The 21082-nt window shown below is 37.0% G+C and overlaps 1 long non-coding RNA gene across 1 annotated transcript in view; it reads right to left on the reverse strand.

Annotated features, from left to right (window-relative positions):
• The window catches only part of LOC125084829 (uncharacterized), a 132328-nt gene extending 113909 nt beyond the window's left edge, over window positions 1-18419 (reverse strand). The window contains exons 1-2 of the long non-coding RNA XR_007122710.1: window positions 18261-18419; window positions 17281-17322 (exon numbers count right to left, since the gene is read on the reverse strand). This is a non-coding gene — a long non-coding RNA (uncharacterized LOC125084829). The remainder of the gene's footprint in view (window positions 1-17280; window positions 17323-18260) is intronic.
• Window positions 18420-21082: the final 2663 nt, after the last annotated feature.

The raw sequence follows: 21082 nt of genomic DNA on the forward strand, positions 1-21082 counted from the left end.
TCTACAAAAAGGATACTAAAACTAGTAAATGACTTTTATAAATTTGCAGAATACAAGGTCAAAATACAAAAACGATTGGTTTTCTACACATTAGAAAAGGAAATATAAAATTAAAATATAAAACATACCATTTAAATAACATTAAAAAGTGTAAAATATTTACAGATATATTTGTCAGGAGGTACACAAGATCTGTACACCAAAAGCTATAAGCGCTGCACAGAGATTAAAGAACAAAGTAAGCAAAGAGATCTAGTCCATCGTGGATTCAGAAACTCAATATTGTTAATATGTCTATTCTTGCACAAAACAACTTAAAAATTTAATACAATAACAGTCAAAATCCCAGATTGCATTTGGTAGAAATAAATAGGCTGGTTTTATAAAATTAGTGTGGAAATTCAATAGACCAAAAATAGCAAAAACAAATTAGAAAAAGAAAATAAACTGTAGAACACCATCACCACTTATTTCAAGAAATATTTTAAAGTTACTATAATCAAGCAAACTATGGAATAAAAACACACAGATAGATAAATGGCATGAAACAAAGTTCAGAAATGGATCCATTAAAAGTGTTTGATTTTGACAGAAGTCCCAAGGAATTAAGTGGAGAAAGGATAATGTTTCTGATAAACTATGTTATGCTATTAGATATTCATATACCACAAAGAAAAGGAAAATCCTTGGCTCTTACTTTTAACAGTAAACAAAAACTACTGCCCAAAGACCTACATATAGTTGTTGAACCTATAAAACTTCTGGAAGAAAATATGTAAGAAAATCCAGGTGACTCTGGGGTTTTGTACATATTTATTAAATAGGGTGCCACAACAAACAATTTTACCTTCTAAAGGAAAATAATACCTCTTCAAAATGAACCTCAAAATGAACTGTACCTCTTAAAAATGAAAAAAAAAAAACCTCTTTAGAACATAATTACAAATAAGAAAAGGCAATCTACAAATAGGTAACAGTTAAAAACATAAATCTGACAAAGGACTTATATCCAGAATATATTTTAAAAATACTCCTACATAACAAAAATATTATTAAAAAAACAATTTTTATATGGATAGATTTGAAAGACACTGAAAATTTAAATATGCTGGTAGCAAATACATGAAAATATATTTATCGTTAGTTACAGGGAAATTCAAATTAAAATGACAGTGAGATACCACTACATGTCCACCAGAATGACAAAATGTAAAAGTGCTGATTTCAACAGTTGAAAATAAGTCAATGTGATCCACTGTATCAACAAACTAAGGGAAAAATCACACACAGATTGATAGAAGGCATAATGGCTGAAAGTGTGCCAAAATTTTGGCAGACACCAATCTTCAAAGGTGCGATGGCAAGAGATTGCAAAGGCAACACTAAAAATACCTATGCAAAGCCATGTGCAAGAAACAGAAGAAAGACCAATGTGTATAGAGGGCAATGATAAAGGGAACAATGATAGAAAATTGAATCAGAGAGACACATAAGGGAGCTGATTTATCTGGAGCCTCACTAGCCATGCTAATGATTTTGAATTTTATCCCCAGTGAGGCAGTAGCCATTGGAAATTATTGAGGAGGAGAGTGACATTATATGGGACAGGGTGAGGGTTAATTTGTCCAAGAACGATCCTGTATGCTGACCTCCTAGGAAAGGAGCTGGCTTCTTAGAGAGCTCCATGGAGACTAGCTACGGCCTCCTGAATAAAAAAATTAATCCCAGCCAACAACAAGACTTGCCTCAAAAGGCCCTCAGCTTCTCTCCAACCACTAGTGCTGAGACAGCAAATCATGCTACTAGCTTATGTCATCATACAGCTGTCACCATGAGGTTGCATCAGTGGTCTTTCATCATGGTGGAACTTGGGCTTCTGTAATGTGAGATGGAAGAATAGGGCTAGAGACAAAGATTTTCCATGCAATCTTACTACTAAATCTCAGTCCCTGGTCAAGTCATGAGGGAGAATGTCCATTAAAAGCCACAGGGCCAACATCACTCTCCCTAGGTCTCATGCCCATCCGCATTAGATTACTATGACTTTCCTGTAATGCACTGGGCAGCAAGGACCCCACACTCCTGCTCTTGGCTCAGGGAGTTCTCCCCAATAAGAGATATTTGTAATTGTCTTTTGTTTGCTAGACACTGGCTTAATTAAAAGAAAAAAAAATTCCACTCTGGTTGCTATGTTAAGAATAAACTGTATGGCAGCAGGAACATAATTAGGGATATAAATTTGAAACCTGTTCCAAAACTCCAAGAGATGAAGATGTAAGAGAATTTGTCAGATTCGAGGTTTGTGTTGAAGCAGAACCAGATTTCCTGGCTGACTGAATGTATGGCATGAGAGAAAGAGGTCAACTTTGATTCTAAGGTAGAGGCACTGATAATACTAGATGGTTTAGAAAAATGGGGGATTAGGACTATGGTACAGCCTCCCTGAGTAAAGATACCCAAAGATCCAACCCTTTAATTCGGCAACAGCCTTTTACAAGGACTGTACTTCATCCAAGGTCAATCTCTGCCACATGTTAAAGTGAAAAGAATGCTCACCATCTCTAACAATGTTAACGATAGCGATTATCATAGAGACCCAATAATTAAGAAATCTGAGCTACACGTGTAGGCAGAGTTGTATTTCCAGAAAAGCCGGCAGCATTGAATAATGCACAAAGGAGTTTCTATATCAAAAAGAAGCATATATTTGCCTATAATATTCTTTTGCTTTCATCTTCACAAATATACTTCCTAAGAGTTGTTTATACTAAATTTGCTACTTCTTTTCTTCCTATTTCCCTTGAAACTTCTTGAAGATTTCTATTAATGCTTGCCACTCAGCTGAAACCGATTTTTGTCAAAGGAACCAACTTCTCTGAGAAATTCAAAAGACAAATTTGAATATAACTTTTTTCTTCAGGTCCCAAGAGAACCATTTCCTCCACCTGAAAATTGCTCTCTGTCCTTGACTTCTATAAATGGTATCCTAATCTGGTTTAATCATTGGCCTTTTTTTCTCTCAATCTACATAACTCCTTTTCCACTGTTAATTTGTGTCTCAATTTCTAAAAAGATTTATTTATTTGTTTTTTAAAGATTGTATTTATTTATGTGTCAGAGAGAGAGAGAGCACAAGCAAGGGGGGCAGAAGGTGGAGGGAGCAGCAGGTTCCCCACTGAGCAAGGAGACCAATGCAGGATTCGATCCCAGGACCCTGGGATTATGATCTGAGTCAAAGGCAGACACTTTACCAACCGAGCCACCCACACATCCAAAAGATTTGATTTATTTATTTTAGAGAGACAGAGCATGAGCAGGTGGGGCAGAGAGAGAAGAAGAGAGAATCTCAAGCAGACCCTGTGCTGAGTGCAGGACCCAATCCAGGGCTCTGTCTCATGACCCTGAGATCATGACCTGAGCCAAAACCAAGAGTCCAACGCTCAACCGACTGCCCAGCCGCCACAACTTACACCTCAAATCTAATGATAAACGAATCTGTTTGAGCACGTAGGTATCTTCTCCTGATTTTTAGAAACATACATCAAATAGCATGTCTACTGGATGCCTCTGTACCCAGTGCCCAAAATGGAACTCTTCATTCTTACCCCAACTTATTACTAGGCCTGAGTTCATATTTTGAATAGCATAAGTATTTATATGCCCAGCAAGCCATATAACTTTGAAGTTTTAAAAATTTTCTTCTCATTCCTACAACCATTTCCTGGTGACCTGTTTATCTCTTGAATCCATACTTAATTTTATGACCATTATTATCTCTTCCTGGATTACATATAATTATTTTAGTGGATTTTAACTATATCCAGGATGGAGCTATGTCCAATACATTTTCATTGGATGAATGCATAACAGAATAAATTATATTTTACCTAATCTAATTTTATTTTTTTTTAAGATTTTATTTACTTATTTGACAGAGAGATCACAAGTAGGCAGAGAGTCAGGCAGAGAGAAGGGGGGGGAAGCAGGCTCCCTGCCAAGCAGAGAGCCCGATGAAGGGCTTGATCCCAGGACCCTGGGATCATGACCTGAGTGGAAGGCAGCGGCTTAATCCACTGAGCCACCCAGGTGCCCTTTACCTAATCTAATTTTAGACCTTATCTTGCAGATCAAGATAATGGGTAAGGCTAGGAGTAGAGGTTTCCTAAGGTTTAGAGTCCAGCTTAATTTAACAATAGACATGGCTAAAAGATTCCTATCTTTAAGAGATTTTAAAAAGGTTTTAAAAGGGAGGAAAGAGCTACGGAGACCGGAGACCGTCTAGAGCAAGTTTAGAAGCCAAGTTTCAGTGACTTGGTTGTATAGTTGAAAAACACTGGGAATAAGTGAGAAACAGGAAATACGGAGAAACAAGAGGAAAAGGGATTTGAGAAATTTTGTTCTTTAATATAAATTTAACTTTATTATTCCACTTGCTGGTATGTTCTTAGAAAGTACTGGAAAGATTTTAAATTGTTTGGTAATTATTTTTGGATGCCACTCTGGTATGTCTTTGAATGCTGCACTGGATCAAGATGGAGCCACAACATAGCCCCAAGCTTTAGTCAGTTTACAAATGCATGAGTGTAAAATCTTCCAGATCACATCTCTGACTCCAGTCTTGAAATTTTCTAAATCAGTTTTGACAGACAGAATGGTACTTTTTCAGCACAACCTTAGCCAAGTTAATTCTCTGCTTAAAAATCTTTGATGGCTTCATTTTTTAGAATAAAATCCTTACCACCATTCAGATCTACACCCTACTTTCCTCTTCTAATGATATAGCCCCTATCTGACATAACTCTCTTTTTCTCCCACAAATTAATTGAGGGTTTTTTTTTGCATGTTCTGAATCATTTTTTAAACATCTCTTTGTTTTCTAATAATGTATACACTATGTTCTTTATTCACTCAATTTTGAATATCCTCATCCTACCCACTTCCACCTACCAATCCCGCTCCTATTTATCCTTCAAGACTCAGCTCAGACTTCTTCCATCTCATTGACCATTGTCTTACCCAGATCTTTTTATTTTTTTTTAAGATTTTATTTATTTATTTGACAGAGAGAGAGATAGCGAGAGAGGGAACACAAGCAGGGGGAGTGAAAGAGGGAGAAGCAGGCTTCCCGTTGAGCAGGGACCCTGATGCAGGGATCGATCCAGAGACCCTGGGATCACGACCTGAGCCAAAGGCAGATGCTTAAAGACTGAACCACCCAGGCACTCCAGTCTTACACAGATCTTGCCACAAATACTCAGAAGTCTCTCTTCTGTGTTCTGATGGTAAGATAATCTTAACAAGCAATGATTATGCAATTATTAAGCAGTGATTACCTTGAATATATTTTATATCATGTTATATATTATATCATATATATCGTATCATATCATATTATTGTGAGGATCTCAGAGCTTATCTTAGTGCTATCATTTTAATGTTTGTGTCCTCCCAAAATTCATATGTTGTAATCCTAATGTCCAACGTGATAGTATTAGGAGATGGGGCCTTTGGGAGGTCCTTAGTTCATGAGGATGAAGCCCTAATAAATGGAATTAGTGCACTTATAAAAGAGATACCACAGAGCTCACTGGTCCCTTCCACCATATCAGGACATAACAGGCAGTCAGCAGTCTGTAATCCAGAAAAGAACTTTCATAAGAACATGACCTTTCTGGAAGCTGATCTTGGACTTCTAACTTCTAGAATTATGAGAAATAAATGAAGCCATCCAGTCTGTGGTATTTTATTATAGCAGTATGAATGGACTAAGGTACCCAATGATGTCTTAGTAACCATTTAATAAATATTTGTTTAATGAGTACATATCACTTCAAATTTACTAAATTTACTGTAAAAATATAAAAATAAAATGCCAATTATATTTGCAATGCAGCATTCATGCCTAACTTAATGCCCAAGAAGAAAAAGTCAAGATGACTACAACTATAAAATATAAGAAAAAAGCAAGAAGAAATTCTTTAAATCAGGAACAATGTTTAAGAATTCCATATATTGGGGTGCCTGGGTGGCTCAGTGGTTTAAGCCTCTGCCTTCAGCTCAGGTCATGATCTCGGGGTCCTGGGATCGAGCCCCGCATCGGGCTCTCTGCTCAGCGGGGAGCCTGCTTCTCCCTCTCTCTCTGCCTACTTGTGATCTGTCTCTCTCTGTGTCAAAGAAATAAATAAAATCTTTAAAAAACAAAAAAAGAATTCCATATATTTACTATACCCTTTCCAATATACCTAGAATCATTTGTCATCATTTTAGAGAAAAGAATATTATATGTAATAAAAATGTAAAGGCAGCATCAAGTTCAAAGTGAATGTTTTTTTTATTGGAAAAGTTTGTTAATATATTCTGTGTGAGTCTTTGCTTGATTCTCAACTCACTAAACTTGTATTTTATCTTCTCTCCAATGATATGGTATTTGACTCAGTGTAAAGACTTGTGATCATTTATTTGATTGCAACCATCTGTTCACTAAAAGTCATTTATCTCTCTCAGGATTTGGAATGATATCTACAGATTCCTAGGGTGCCCTCTTTCTTTTCCCTTGAGGGAAATTACTTTGTCTTGATTGCCTGTTTCTTTTTTATTCTCTCCTGGGTTTTGTCCTAAATCAACCCTGTCCATGGGGAGTTCAAAGGCAGCAATTATAAAGCTTGAGTCTAAGAATTACCAGAGACTGCATATCAGAGAAAATGATTATGTGTGTTCAGTTGCCTATTGGGACTTCTCATGGACTTTCAGCCTTTTAAATTTCCATGCAAAAGCAATAGCATACAGAAAAGTCAAACTCTATAATATGGCTTTCTCTAGATAAAATATTGAGGTGGTAAGAAGAAATCTGAGAATTTACCATAATGGGCAGATGTGTACTCACTACCATGCAAGGTAATTTGCTAGTATAATCTATTAAGTTCTGAAGACAAATCAGAGTTAGGCATTTTTGAGCTATTTTTAAAGTAAGAAAATTGAAGATGACTGACTTGCCCAAGGAGCCCCACTTAGTGGCAGAGTTGAACTTAAACCCCGGTCTGGAAAACTTCAAAACATGATCTTTTGTAAGAAACTCTTCACCTCATATGGGCATAGAACAGCATTAGCATACTTTAAACTTAGTCTTTAAAGTTCTCTTTCAACTTGGTAATTGTAAGTTCTATGATTATCAGAGTATAGACACGGGAAGTATTAGATATGTCTCTGTATTGCAAGGTGTTTATAGTCTCATTGGGAAGACAGGATATGAACCAGTGTTAAACATTTAATTTAAAAAGTTGTAATGAAAATTTAAAGGCACAAAACTTTTTCTATTTTTTTTTTCCTCCAATTTTTAAAGCTGGAGGGTAAATCCCATTCAGTTATCCCTGGCTAACACTGGAATTCATTATAAGCATCAAAGTCAAGCGGTATTTTCTTCCAACTTTGTTCATTCCTTTAAACAGTTTGGCTTTTCTGTGTCATTAATATTTCTATATAATTTTGTAACAAATCTAATAATTTCCAAAAAGATTCCTGTTGGAATTATAGATGGAATTCTTTGGAACTTATCGATCAATTTGAAATTAAATTACACCTTAAAAATATTGAGCCTTCCAATTTGTTAACACAATGAACGTTATTATCATTTGCTTAGATTTCCTTTATATCTGTCAGCAATTTTCAGCGGTTTTAGTAAAGAGGTCTTACATACTCCTTATTCCTAAGTATTCTGTGTTTTTTGGCACCATCATCTCTTATAGTTTTATAGATTTTTTAAAATTTTCTATATACACAACTATGCACTCTACCTTTTTTTCTTGCAATGACTAAGACGACCAATATAAATAAGACTGAATAAAAATGTGGGAATGTGGGGCGCCTGGGTGGCTCAGTGGGTTAAGCCACTGCCTTCGGCTCAGGTCATGATCTCGGAGTCCTGGGATCGAGTCCCGCATCGGGCTCTCTGCTCAGCGGGGAGCCTGCTTCCTCCTGTCTCTCTGCCTGCCTCTCTGCCTGCTTGTGATCTCTGTCAAATAAATAAATAAAATCTTAAAAAAAAAAAATGTGGGAATGGGCATGAGCATCCTGGCTTCATTCTCAATTTTAAGGTAAAGTGCTAACATTTTCATAGGACAGGGAGTTTTTTACAATAGTTTCACGAAACCAGCATAACCCCCAAACCAAAATCTGACAAAGACAGTAACAGATATAAAAATTATCAACATCCTAGGACATGGTATGTCCTGTTTTGACAAATGTCTACAGGCAGGAAACCAAGGCCAGCTTAAGGCTCAGTGGATTTCTTTCCCTTCCTCAGAGTTCACAGCCCTGAGCTGCCTATTGTCCAAAATCAAAAAGAATCAACAGAAGTTATTCCATCATGGACAAAAGAGAAAATCTCCAGAAATGTTTTTCTTTCTTTTTTTTTTTTTTTAAGATTTTATTTATTTGTCAGAGAGAGGGAAAACACAAGCAGGGGGAGTGGCAGGCAAAGGGACACCCCACCCCCCACCCTCTTGAGCAGGAAGCCCATGCGAGGCTTGATCCTAGGATCCTGGGACCATGACCTGAGCTGAAAGCAGATATTAACTGACTGAGCCACCCAAGCACCCCATGTTTTTCTTTTTCTTTTAACTTGGTCCCCCATCAAAACCTACCAAGTTTGTATTTCCTGGGCACTCAAATAGGCTCTTGAATTATAGTCACTATAAAAATCAGCATATTTTAAGCACGTTTTCTGATGTATAACCATCTTACAAAATGAGCTTCAGCTTTATCTAAGTGCTGAAAAAGACTTAATGTATATCCAGCCATTTTGATTGGCCATCCATCAAATGGAGGCTTATCATAGCTGTTGAGGAGATCCGTCAAAGTTTGTACACTATGAAATGTTTAATTCAAATTATTGAAGTACAATACAATTGCCTCTTATTCTATGATGAGAAATAAAGTGTATTTTTCTAATGGAATGGTATAGCATTTATTTTTATGTGGCAGTGTGTGTGTTGAGAAAATGTATTGGTTCACAAGAATATTAAAAGATTTTTTTTTCACTATTCTCAAATTATACATTTATTTAAATTACAGAATTTTGTAAATGCTTTTCATGTAATTTAGATAGGTTTTCTCAGAAGTTTTCATGATTAATATAAATTAAAACACATACATATCAAGTTTCCTTTTTGCCAGAATTGTTCAAAATTCCAAACTTTCTCTGTATCTCAAATATTGACGTAATCTGAACATACAGTTCCTTTCAATTTAAAAATGTTCTCTCTATAATGAGCACAGGGTAGGGAAAAATAGCATAAATGTTTAAGCTCTTCAGAGAAAGCTCTGAAATAATGCATTTCTTTTATTTTTTTTTCCATTTTCAAAGGGTGAACTGTATTGCCATGTACCTCTTAACTAATAAATGTGCTTGGTTACACAAGATACACCCCAAGAAAATGATGTGACTTTCTCTTAGTTCTTGCTATTAAGTTTTGTTTTTGAGATCCTCAGATAAAATTGTTAACATCTCTTTGTCTATTCCACACTGTACAGAAACACACGCAAATAGATGAGCTTTAGTTTATTTCTTAATGACTTTCCTGGAGCACTGTATATCAAATTACATTTGTTTATCTATGGGGAGAGAATAACAATGGGTCATTTCATTAGTTATTGTTCCTCTTTGCATTAGTCATGCCAGACATTAATTATCTTATTCAGTGATGCTTCTTTTATATTAAAATATTATAAACCTCAAAGTATGTCTGTAATTAAATCCTTAATTTTTTAAAAAGATTTTATTTATTTACTTGACAAAGATCACAAGTAGGCAGAGAGGCAGGCAGAGAGAGAGGGGGAAGCAGGCTCCCTGTTGAGCAGAGAGCCCAATAGGGGCTCAATCCCAGGACCCTGAGATCATGACCCGACCCAAAGGCAGAGGCTTAACCCATTGAGCCACTCAGGCGCCCCTTAAATCCTTAATATTAAAAAAAGTCTTGGTGAGTCAATGCCTCTAATATTTTAAATATTTCTTAATTTCCAATGAGCTGAATAATCTCAACAGAATGTTAGTCCATCACAAAGAAGATGCTTGGTGGGATGCCTGTGGCTCAGTGGGTTAAGCCTCTGTCTTTGGCTCAGGTCATGATCCCAGGGTCCTGGGATCCAGTCCCACATCAGGCTTCTTGCTCAGAAGGTAGGGAGCCTACTTCTTTCTTTGCCTCTGCCTGCCTCTCTGCCTACTTGTACTCTCTCTCTGTCTCTCTGTCTCTGACAATAAATAAATAAATAGGATGCTTGGTAAAGCTGACCATGGCATAGTAAATAGCAAGCAGCTGAAATTCCCGTATCTTGCAAATTTTCAAGAATATGGTTATTCAAAGGATGATTTTAGTAGAAACCATTGAATATGCCCTCTGAATTTTATTTTAACTTGGTCTAGCCATGACATTTGATCTCATCAACAGTGAGACCACATTTCCAAAATGTGGTTGCTGAATGCTCTTAACATAATGGTTACTAAGGATGGAATTGAGATTCCTGAGATATGTGAGAGTTTCGGTTCCTTTCAAGAGGAAATTGTCAGTTCTACTGCAGTGTGGGGTAAGCTCTTGCAGACAAGAAGTTCACATCTGACGTCACTAATGACCTTCAGAACAAAGCACAGAAATAAAAATAAATTTTATTTTAAATTCTATGCATGTTTTTATTCTTTCCCTCCTCCAGTGTACATTCCCTAATAGCAGTTATTTGCTATTTTTCCAGGTCAGTTTTGGGATCTGAGGCTAACCTAAGAAATGCAGAAATTAACCCTTTCTTAGATAAGGTACTATGTATACAGATGGGTACATTTAAAGACCTGAGCCACATGTTAAGTTATATTAAGATGATGCACTTCTGTTTCAGAAGACCAGACAGACTCCTATACCAAATGAATCCACAACCTGGTTCAGCCAAACACAGGAAAGATCTCAGTGTATTTCAGAATAATGTCCACTGTACACCATGTTTGATTTACTGTGCTTGTGACAGAAACAGTTTGCATCTATTGGAGTAGCATTAAAATCTCCAAGGCTCTATGTGAAATCTACCCCTTACTCCCAAATATGCCCCCCACACCCATAAAGGCCTTTTCCATACACCTCTGAAGTATTAAAGTTGACACAGGACATCTTGAGGACTGTGCATATGTGAAGGAGTAATGTGGGAGAATAAGAGAGATCCTATCTGATTTACCACAAAAACATTCTAGAAGGGGAGTTACCAAGTTATGGTTTCAACTCTGATACGTGAAACATGAGTTGTGTCACTCTTATCCTTATAGTAAGAAAAAGCTGAACTAAAAATTGGTGAATTTTCTTGGACTCATCAGATAACTCCAGACAGGATAAGTTGGCCATCCTTAAATCCAGAAAGAATTGTGAATCAGAGTCACAGAAATGATCTGCTTACTTGAAGCAGAAGCCACAAGAACCATGAGCAGGTAAGAACACTTAAATGGTAGTTTTGGAGACTGCTCAAGGCTGAGTGAGATTGGTAGAAGAGGCCTGTCTTTCCCACAATTTTGTGGATTTTGCCTCAAGGAACTCAACAGGTTCTCACAGTGAAGATCCTGAAAGACAATGTCATGGTTCTGGCAGGGGGAGCAGAAAATTAACATTTGGAGTACAACCAGAGTATTCCTAAAAACAGAGGCTTACTCTCCAAGGGAAAAGACTTTATCAGAGCCTTATTACACCTGATACATTATTTACGTGACTCATGTCCCCACCAGGCTTTCTGTCTAACCTTAGGAGGCAAAGTGTGGTTTGTTACTGGACTCATGAGCCAAACTCCTACTAAAAGTATCTATAAACTACAATATCTGTATCAGATTCCTAGTTTTTAAAATTCATAAAACCTGCACAGCAACAGATAATTACAAATAGAGAATTCCAATGTCATTCATTTTAGCCTTAATAAAATGTTTTTAACATGGATTAATACAAACAGTATATAGACCTTAAGATGTAGAAAAGGGGGGCACCTGGGTGGCTCAGTGGGTTAAAGCCTCTGCCTTCGGCTAAGGTCATGGTCCCAGTGTCCTGGGATCGAGCCCCACATCGGGCTCTCTGCTCTGCAGGGAGCCTGCTTCCACCTCCCTCTCTATCTGTCTGCCTCTCTGCCTACTTGTGATCTCTGTCTGTCAAATAAATAAATAAAATCTAAAAAAAAAAAAAAAAGATGTAGAAAAGGACCGAGATTGTTTTAGATCACTCTCTAGATGTACCTCCCCAGTACAGTAACCACTAGCCACATGTGGGTATGGAACACTTGAGATGTGTCTAGTCCAAATTGAGATATTTGTAAATAGTACTAGATTACAAAGACTTAGTAAAAAAAAAAAAAAAAAGTAAAATGGACATTTTATATTTTATATTATTTTATATTTTGTATTTCATATTGATTATATGCTCAAATAATGATATTTTGGATATGTAGTGTTAAATAAAATTATAATATTTAAATTGATGTTAAATAGTAGAATATTGGATAATGCATACGTGACTCTCATTACATTTCATTTGGTCAGCCACTCTAGAAGGACGAAAACACAAAACTCCTGATCAGCCATACTTTTATCAGTAATATAATGAGTCATCTGATGACTTACAATAAAATGTGATAGATTAACTCAAAATATTTTTTAGCTTATTGACATCATTTCACTGATCTTTTTTTCTAACAAGCTGAATTTTTCTATGAGTCTTGGCATTGGGAAGACACAAGTCAGAAAACACCATTGTGAATTTGTCAGAATTTTAATTCAAAAGCAGCATGCATGAGTATTGTCTGGAATAATAATTTTTTGAATTTTCAGCTTTAGCCATACCAATAGATAACAATCATTAAATGTAAAAGACTGAAACATTTATCAAAATTAGTACAGCTGGTAATTTCCATTTCATTAAAATGTATGTGTTTCCATTTGTAAAGTTTCTTAAACTCTCTGAGATCATGAAACCTTTCAAAGTTTATAGATGGAGATCATGAACTCAGTAAAACTTTTTTGTAACATTTTGTGGATTTGTTGATTTTTCTGTTCTGGAGAGAAGGGTCACAGATTTTGTCAGTGGAAAATTTTGTCAATTTTCCAAAGTACTCAATGATACAAAAAAAAATTGACTTCCTACTGTAGAGCTAGCTTAATTTCTTTACAGGAGTTTGACATCTTTTTGGTTGAGATAAAGACTAGCATAAATTTCTTCAATTTAGTCTCTGCTAATAAATTTTTTTAGTTTCTGAGTTTTAAGAAATTAACTGGAAGTATTGAAAGACAGTAAATCCTTGGAGTACAGAGTGAGGGACTGATTTTTAATCTGAAAATGACAGCAAACTTATTTGATTTCAATCACATATGACATTTTCTATATATCTGCTCTCTGTAGTGGAAGAGTTAAGCCCTTCCTGAAGAGCAGTTGTTGTAAAAGGAACCCTCTTGCACTATTGGTGGGAATGCAAACCGGTGCAGCCACCATGGAAGGCAGTATTTCCATAAAATATTTCCTTCGGCGGGGAGCCTGCTTCCTCCTCTCTTTCTCTGCATACTTGTGATCTCTTTCTGTCAAATAAATAAATAAAATCTTTAAAAAAAAAAAAAAAAAGAAAAAAGAAGACTGACTTATGGAATGTAAGTCAGTCGTAAAAAGAACGAAATTTTGCCATTTGCAATGGCATGCATGAAGCTAGAGAGTATTATGCTAAGTGAAATAAGTCAGAGAAAGATAAATATGTGATTTCACTCATGTGGAATTTAAGAAACAAAATAAATGAGCAAAGAAAAAAAGAGAGAAACAAAAAAACAGACTCTTAATTATAGAGAATAAATCAATGGTCACCAGAAAGAGGTGGATAGCAGGATGGGTGAAACAGGTGATGGGGATGAAGGAGGGAACTTGTTGTGGTGAGCCCTGACTGAGTGATCAAAATAAAAACTTCAAATAAATAAAAATTTTAAAAAAGAATAGACAACCTCGAAAAAAGAAAAAAAAAGGAATGATCTCTTTTGCTTCTGTCTTCAAAGAGTTAAATTTACATAAACTAGAAAACTGCTATAATATGTATATTAAAAATTACAAAGGATTTGAGTGGCATTGTTATTATACATATTGTAATAAAAATATAATGTAATTTAAATTTCTGAAACTGAATAGTAGAAATTTTAAAACATTTGCCATTCATGTCATGAAAAATGAGAAAAGATTTACTTTGAAAAATATAAAGCAGCCATAAATTGGTGTAATGGTTGATAACAAAGCCAGTATTTTATTTTATTTTATTTTATTTAAGATTTTATTTATTTATTTGACAGACAGAGATCACAAGTAGGCAGAGAGGCAGGCAGAGAGACAAAGGGGGAAGTAGGCTCCCTGCCAAGCAGAGAACCCGATGTGGGGCTCGATCCCAGGACTCTGGGACCATGACCTGAACTGAAGGCAGAGGTTTTTTTGGTTTTGTTTTGTTTTTTTATTTTTTTTTAATTTTTTAAAATTTTTTTAAATTTATTTTCAGCATAACAGTATTCATTGTTTTTGTACCACACCCAGTGCTCCGTGCAATCCGTGCCCTCTCTAATACCCACCACCTGGTTACCCCAACCTCCCACCCCCCCACCTCTTCAAACCCTTCAGATTGTTTTTCAGAGTCCATAGTCTCTCATTGTTCACCTCCCCTTCCAATTTCCCCCAACTCCCTTCTCCTAACTCCCCATGTCCTCCATGCTATTTGTTATGCTCCACAAATAAGTGAAACCATATTGAAGGCAGAGGTTTTAACCCACTGAGCCACCCAGGCGCCCCACAAAGCCAGTATTTTAAGGAAAACAAGATAACAGCTTAATATATTCCAACTAAATTTTAAATCTTATAAATAAAATATAAGTAAGTAGGAAGGAAATTAATATTTTAATATCAAAGGAAAAGAGTATATATATGACAGAAGCAAACTAAAAACCACAATGAAGTTATCCGGTAGATACTCTATAATTTCACAGTGTACCATGAAATGATCTATACACAGTCTGTCTCATAACGTACTCCATTGCCTCAATTTGGCATCATGTAAGAAATACAGATGGTATATGAAATACAGATGGTGTATTTACCCTATTTTCTTCCTTTTAATGATGTCTATGTCCTCTTCTTGGAATGCAAAATTTACAACATATACGAGATGCATTTTATATGCATCTTTGCCTCCTTCTTTCCTGCCCCCCCTTTTCCCTTCTTTCCCTCCTTCCCTGATTCTTTCCTTCTTTCTTTCCTTCCTTCCTTCCTTCTACCTTTGACCTTTATGATTCATGAGAGAGATGTTCATCTCAAGCCCAGAAATCTTTTTTGATTGATGTAAGTCAGTAACAATGGTTCAACTGCCCTTACCAAAGGTTGGTTTAAAAGATGCTATGGGAGGGGTGCCCAGGGGCTCAGTTGGGTAAGCATCTGCCTTTGGCTCAGGTCATGATCCCACAGTCCTGGGATTGAGTCTCGCATTGGGGCTCCCTGTTCAGTGGGAAGGCTACTTCTCCCTCTCCCTCTGTTCCTCCACACTGTTCATGCTATCTCTCAAATAAATAAATAAAATTTTTAAAAAATGCTATGGGACACCATTTTGGCTAATGAGACAAAAAGTAACTTCTAACAAGCTTCTAGGAAATGTGCCTTTGCTCTTACTAATTAAAGGAAAGTCCTTTTTAAAACCTTGGATGTTATAGGGACTAAATGAGATAGTCTGACACAAATGAACCAGCGTAGGATAATCTGACATAAAACAGCACAGAAAAATATTTTGAAAGTCTGGGTTCCTGAGACCATAATTGAACCATGGTGTCTTCAGTCAGCTGCTATGACCAAATACCATAGACTATGTAAGTTAAACAATACACATTGATTTTTCCAGTTTTGGGGACTAGATGTCTGGTGAGTGTCCTCCTCCTGGTTTGTAGAAAGTTGTCTTCCCATTGTATCCTCACTTGTCAGAGAGAGAGAAAAAAATAAGCTCTCTCATCTCTTGTCATAAGGATGCTAATGCCATCATGAGGACAGAAAAGGATAGCCCTCCCAAAGGCCTCATTTCTAAATACCATTATATTGGGAATTGGGGATTCAACATATGAATTTTGCAAGGCCACAAACATTCCGTCTCTAGCACATGGATTCAACATATCCTAGAGCTCCCCTAATCCTGGACTTCTTTTTTTTTTTAAGATTTTATTTATTTGACAGAGAGAGATCACAAGTAGGCAGAAAGGCAGGCAGAGAGAGGGGAAAGCAGACTCCCCGCTGAGCAGAGAGCCTGCTGCAGGGTTCCATCCCAGGACCTTGAAATCATGACCTGAGCCGAAGGCAGAGGCTTTCACTGAGCCACCCAGGAGCCCCAATCCTGGACTTCTTATTTGAGAGACTAGCTCTCCTTTTTGTGCAAAAATCTGAATCTGAGATGTTAACATAAAACTGAAAAGATACAAGATATAAAACAATTCTACAATCACATTATGAATGATAACACCTGTGAAGGTCGATGCTATAAATCTCTTAATGAGTGTATTGTGCTTTCTTGTATCCATCTTCACTGAGTATTCCATCTTTACTGAGTATTTAATTTTCTTTTCCTGGTAATTTTCAGACTTTCTTGGTAAAATTACTGATTTACATTTTTCACTATTTCTTAAAAGTGAAATATAGTATGTATTCTGTGTCGGCAAGTACAGAAAGCACACTCTTACAATTCACTGGTCAACAAACCAAGTAATCATGTAAATACAACTCAAATCAGAGAAGAATGCCAGAGCCCTGGAAGCCTCCTCCATCCCCACGTCGAAGCACAACCTTGACTTCTAACAGCACAGATTAGCTTTACTTATTTTAGAAATTGTTGTAAGTGGAATCACAAGGAATGCATTATTTTTATTAGATCATTTCTTTCATAAGAAGTATGGTTCTAAGATCCATGCATTTTTGTAAGTAGTTGCTGATTACCCATTTTTTTTTTTTTGCTGTACAGAATTTTAATATGAATATACCATCATTTACCAATTTTAACATTGATAGACATTTACTAAAAAGCATCATTAAAAATGTGAATATTCAAGCCACAGACCAGTGAAATGTATTTGAAATACATAAAGCTGACTGAGATCTTACATCCAGAATATATAGAGAATCTATGGCCATACCACCCTGAACAGACCCAACCTTGTCAGAATACATGAAGATTCCCCAGAATTTGATAAAAAAGATAACCAAGTAATAAAATGTACAAGAAACTTACAAGTGCTATACAACGGATAATGTCCGAGCCTTCAATAAAAACCTGTAAAGATTATTTTTATTAGTAGTAATAAAAAAAGGGCACATTAAAGCATAATTAAATTCCACTATGCAGGTCCCAGAATAGCAAAAACAAACAAACAAACAAACAAACAAACAAAAGAAAAGCAAGGTCATGACAATACTAAGTATTAGCAAACAAGTTTAGAAACAGAAATTCTTAGACCCTAAGAAGCTGGAATTGGCAATTAGTACAATATTTTGGAAAATATTTCCCTTGATCTTCTAAGCTTTAGCATTTTAATATTCTATGATCTGAAATTTTCATGCATAGGTATACTCTCACTTGGTGGCCATTTGTTTCAGAGGACATGTATATGAGTATTTTTAGCAGAATCAATCTGATTTATCTTAAAAAAAATTGGAAATTGGGGGGAAGCAAGATGATGGGGGAGTAGAAGACCTAAATTTTGTCTAGTGCCAGGAATTCATCTAGACAGTTATCAAACCATTCTGAACACCTACAAACTCAACAGGAGAGCAAAGAGAAAAATAGCAGCAATTCTAGGAACAGAAAAGTGACCACTTTCTGGAAGGTAAGGCATGTGAAGTGAATCCAAGGTGACATACAGGAAGCTAAACCATGGGGGGATTGGCCAGCTCCCAGCAAGCGGTAGAGAAGCTGAGAACAATAACAAACTTTTAGAAGTCTGTTTCACAGGGGGACATTGCTCCAGAGGCTAAGTGGGGGTGGCGCCCTGTGGGAACGGTGTGGTCTCAGGACCAGTGGGGTCACAGAAAGACCAGGGGTGCCTGAGTGTGGCAGAGCTCCCGAGGTATCAGAGTGGGGAAGCTGGCTGTAGAGATGGAGTCGAGGAAAGGCTCTCAGTTCAGGGTTACCTTAAACCATGATCCGAGTCACAGTCGGGCTGCTGCTCTTCCAGCAGGGACCCCACAAGTGGCAGATCCAGGGAGACTCACCTTCCTCCCCCAGGGGGAGTGGCATTGGAGCACATGCAGGAATCTGCTACGTTTGGAGACTCCAAACGGAGCCAAGCACCAGAGACAGAAACGCTCGGTCACAGGCCAGGTGAGCACAGAGCACAGCCAGAGACCAGGGAGACACGAGGAATTGACTGCTTTTCTACGAGGGCGCACTGAGGAGTGAGGCCCCAAGCTCTCGGCTCCTCCAGGCTGGATGTTGGGAGGCCGCCGTTTTCATTCCCGTCCCCCAGAGCCCTACGGAAAGTGTTCAGGGAACAAAATCTCCCGAGAGTGAACCCGAGCAGAGTACTTAGCCCAGCCCCTAGCAAGGGCAGCGCAATTCTGCCTCGGGCAAGCACACTTGAAAATCACTAGGACACGTCCCTCCCCAAGAAGATCAGCAAGACTGTCCAGCCAAGACAAAGTGCACCAATAAATGAGAATTGCAAAATTTCAGAGTTAGGGGAATACACCACATAGAATTCATGGCCTTTATCTGACGATTCTTTAGTCTTTCAAAGTTAATTTTTTTAATTTTATTTTTTCTTATTCTATTTTTTAAATTTTTCCTCTTTCCCATTTTAACTTTTTTTAACTATCTTATCTTATTAATACCTTTTAAAAAATCTTTTAAAATTTTCATTGTTACAGTCATATTTTATCCCTTTGTTGTAGTTAACCTTATTTTTTGTATACATGTAAGTTTTTCTTCCTTTAAAATTTTTGGATAGAGTTTCTTCTAACAGATCAAAATATGCCCTAAATCTAACGTAGGGCTTTATTCTAGTCTCCAGCCTAATCACATTTTCTTTTTTCTTTCTTCAACTAACATCTTATCAATCCCTTTTTAAAGATTTTATTTATTTATTTATTTATTTGACAGACAGAGATCACAAGCAGGCAGAGAGGCAGGCAGAGAGAGAGGAGGAAGCAGGCTCCCCGCTGAGCAGAGAGCCCGATGCGGGGCTCGATCCCAGGACCCTGAGATCACGACCTGAGCCGAAGGCAGCGGCTTAAACCACTGAGCCACCCAGGCTCCCCATCAATCCCTTTTTAAAAAATCTTTTTTAATTTGCATCTTTACAGTCATATTCTATCATATTTACCCATGTTTACCTCCATCATGTTTACCCTTATTTTTGTATATATGTAAGTTTTTCTTTCTTTAAAATCTGGGGAGGCAGTTTCTTCTAACAGACCAAAATCAAGTGTGTGGCTCTGTTCTATTTAGCTGTCAAATATCATATCTATATATCTATATGTCTCTATGTATCTATATATATCATATATATATATCTCTAATCATATATATATATATATATATATATATATATACACACATTTTCTTTTCACTTCTTTCCTTTTTTTTCTTCTTCCCCCAGTTTTGGGTCTCTTCTGATTTGGGTCTCTTACTGATTATTTTCCTGGGGTCCTTGCTACCCTTTTAGTATTTTCTTCTCTCATTCATCTATTCTTCTCTGAATAAAATGACAAGGTAGAAAAACCCACCTCAAAAAAAAAAAAAAAAAAAAAGAACAAGTGTTCTACCATACCAACTACCATAATGATCCATCATTATGCTGTCTGCAAGAAACTCATTTTACTTTATTTTTATTTTTTATAATTTTATTTATTTATTTGACAGATAGAGATCACAGGTAGGCAAAGAGGCAGGCAGAGAGAGAGAGGAAGGGAAGCAGGTTCCCTGATGAGCAGAGAGCCCAATGCAGGGCTCAATCCCAGGACTCTGGGATCACGATCTGATCCGAAGGCAGAGGCTTTAACCCACTGAGCCACCCAGGCACCCAAGAAACTCATTTTAGACCTAAAGATACCTCCAGATTTAAAGTGAGGGGGTGGAAAACAATTTACCATGCTAATGGACATCCAAAGAAAACTGGGGTGGCAATCCTTATATCAGGTAAATTAGATTTTAAGCCAAAGACTATAATAAGAGATGAGGAAGAACACTATGTTATATTTAAAGGCTCTGTCCAACAAGAAGATCTAACAATTGTAAATATCTATGCCCCTAACATGGGAGCAGCCAACTACATAAGGCAATTAATAACAAAATCAAAGAAACACATTGACAACAATACAATAATAAAAGGGGATTCTAACACCCTCCTCACTGAAATGGATCATCTAAGATCATCTAAGCACTACGTTTGTATCTTTAGGGTAAATACCCAGTAGTGCAATTGCTGGGTCATAGGGTAGTTCTATTTTCAACATTTTGAGGAACCTCCATGCTGTTTTCCAGAGTGGTTGCACCAGCTTGCATTCCCACCAACAGTGTAGGAGGGTTCCCCTTTCTCCGCATCCTCGCCAGCATCTGTCATTTCCAGACTTGTTAATTTTAGCCATTCTGACTGGTGTGAGGTGATATCTCATTGTGGTTTTGATTTGTATTCCCCTGATGCCGAGTGATGTGGAGTGCTTTTTCATGTGTCTGTTGGCCATCTGGATGTCATCTTTGCAGAAATGTCTGTTCATGTCCTCTGCCCATTTCTTGATTGGATTATTTGTTCTTTGGGTGTTGAGTTTGCTAAGTTCTTTATAGATTTTGGACACTAGCCCTTTATCTGATATGTCATTTGCAAATATCTTCTCCCATTCTGTCAGTTGTCTTTTGGTTTTGTTCACTGTTTCCTTTGCTGTGCAAAACCTTTTGATCTTGATAAAATCCCAATAGTTCATTTTTGCCCTTGCTTCCCTTGCCTTTGGTGATGTTCCTAGGAAGATGTTGCTGCGGCTGACGTCGAAGAGGTTGCTGCCTGTGTTCTCCTCAAGGATTTTGATGGATTCCTTTCTCA

Source organism: Lutra lutra, chromosome 14, assembly GCF_902655055.1.
Source record: "Lutra lutra chromosome 14, mLutLut1.2, whole genome shotgun sequence".
NCBI lineage: Eukaryota > Metazoa > Chordata > Mammalia > Carnivora > Mustelidae > Lutra > Lutra lutra.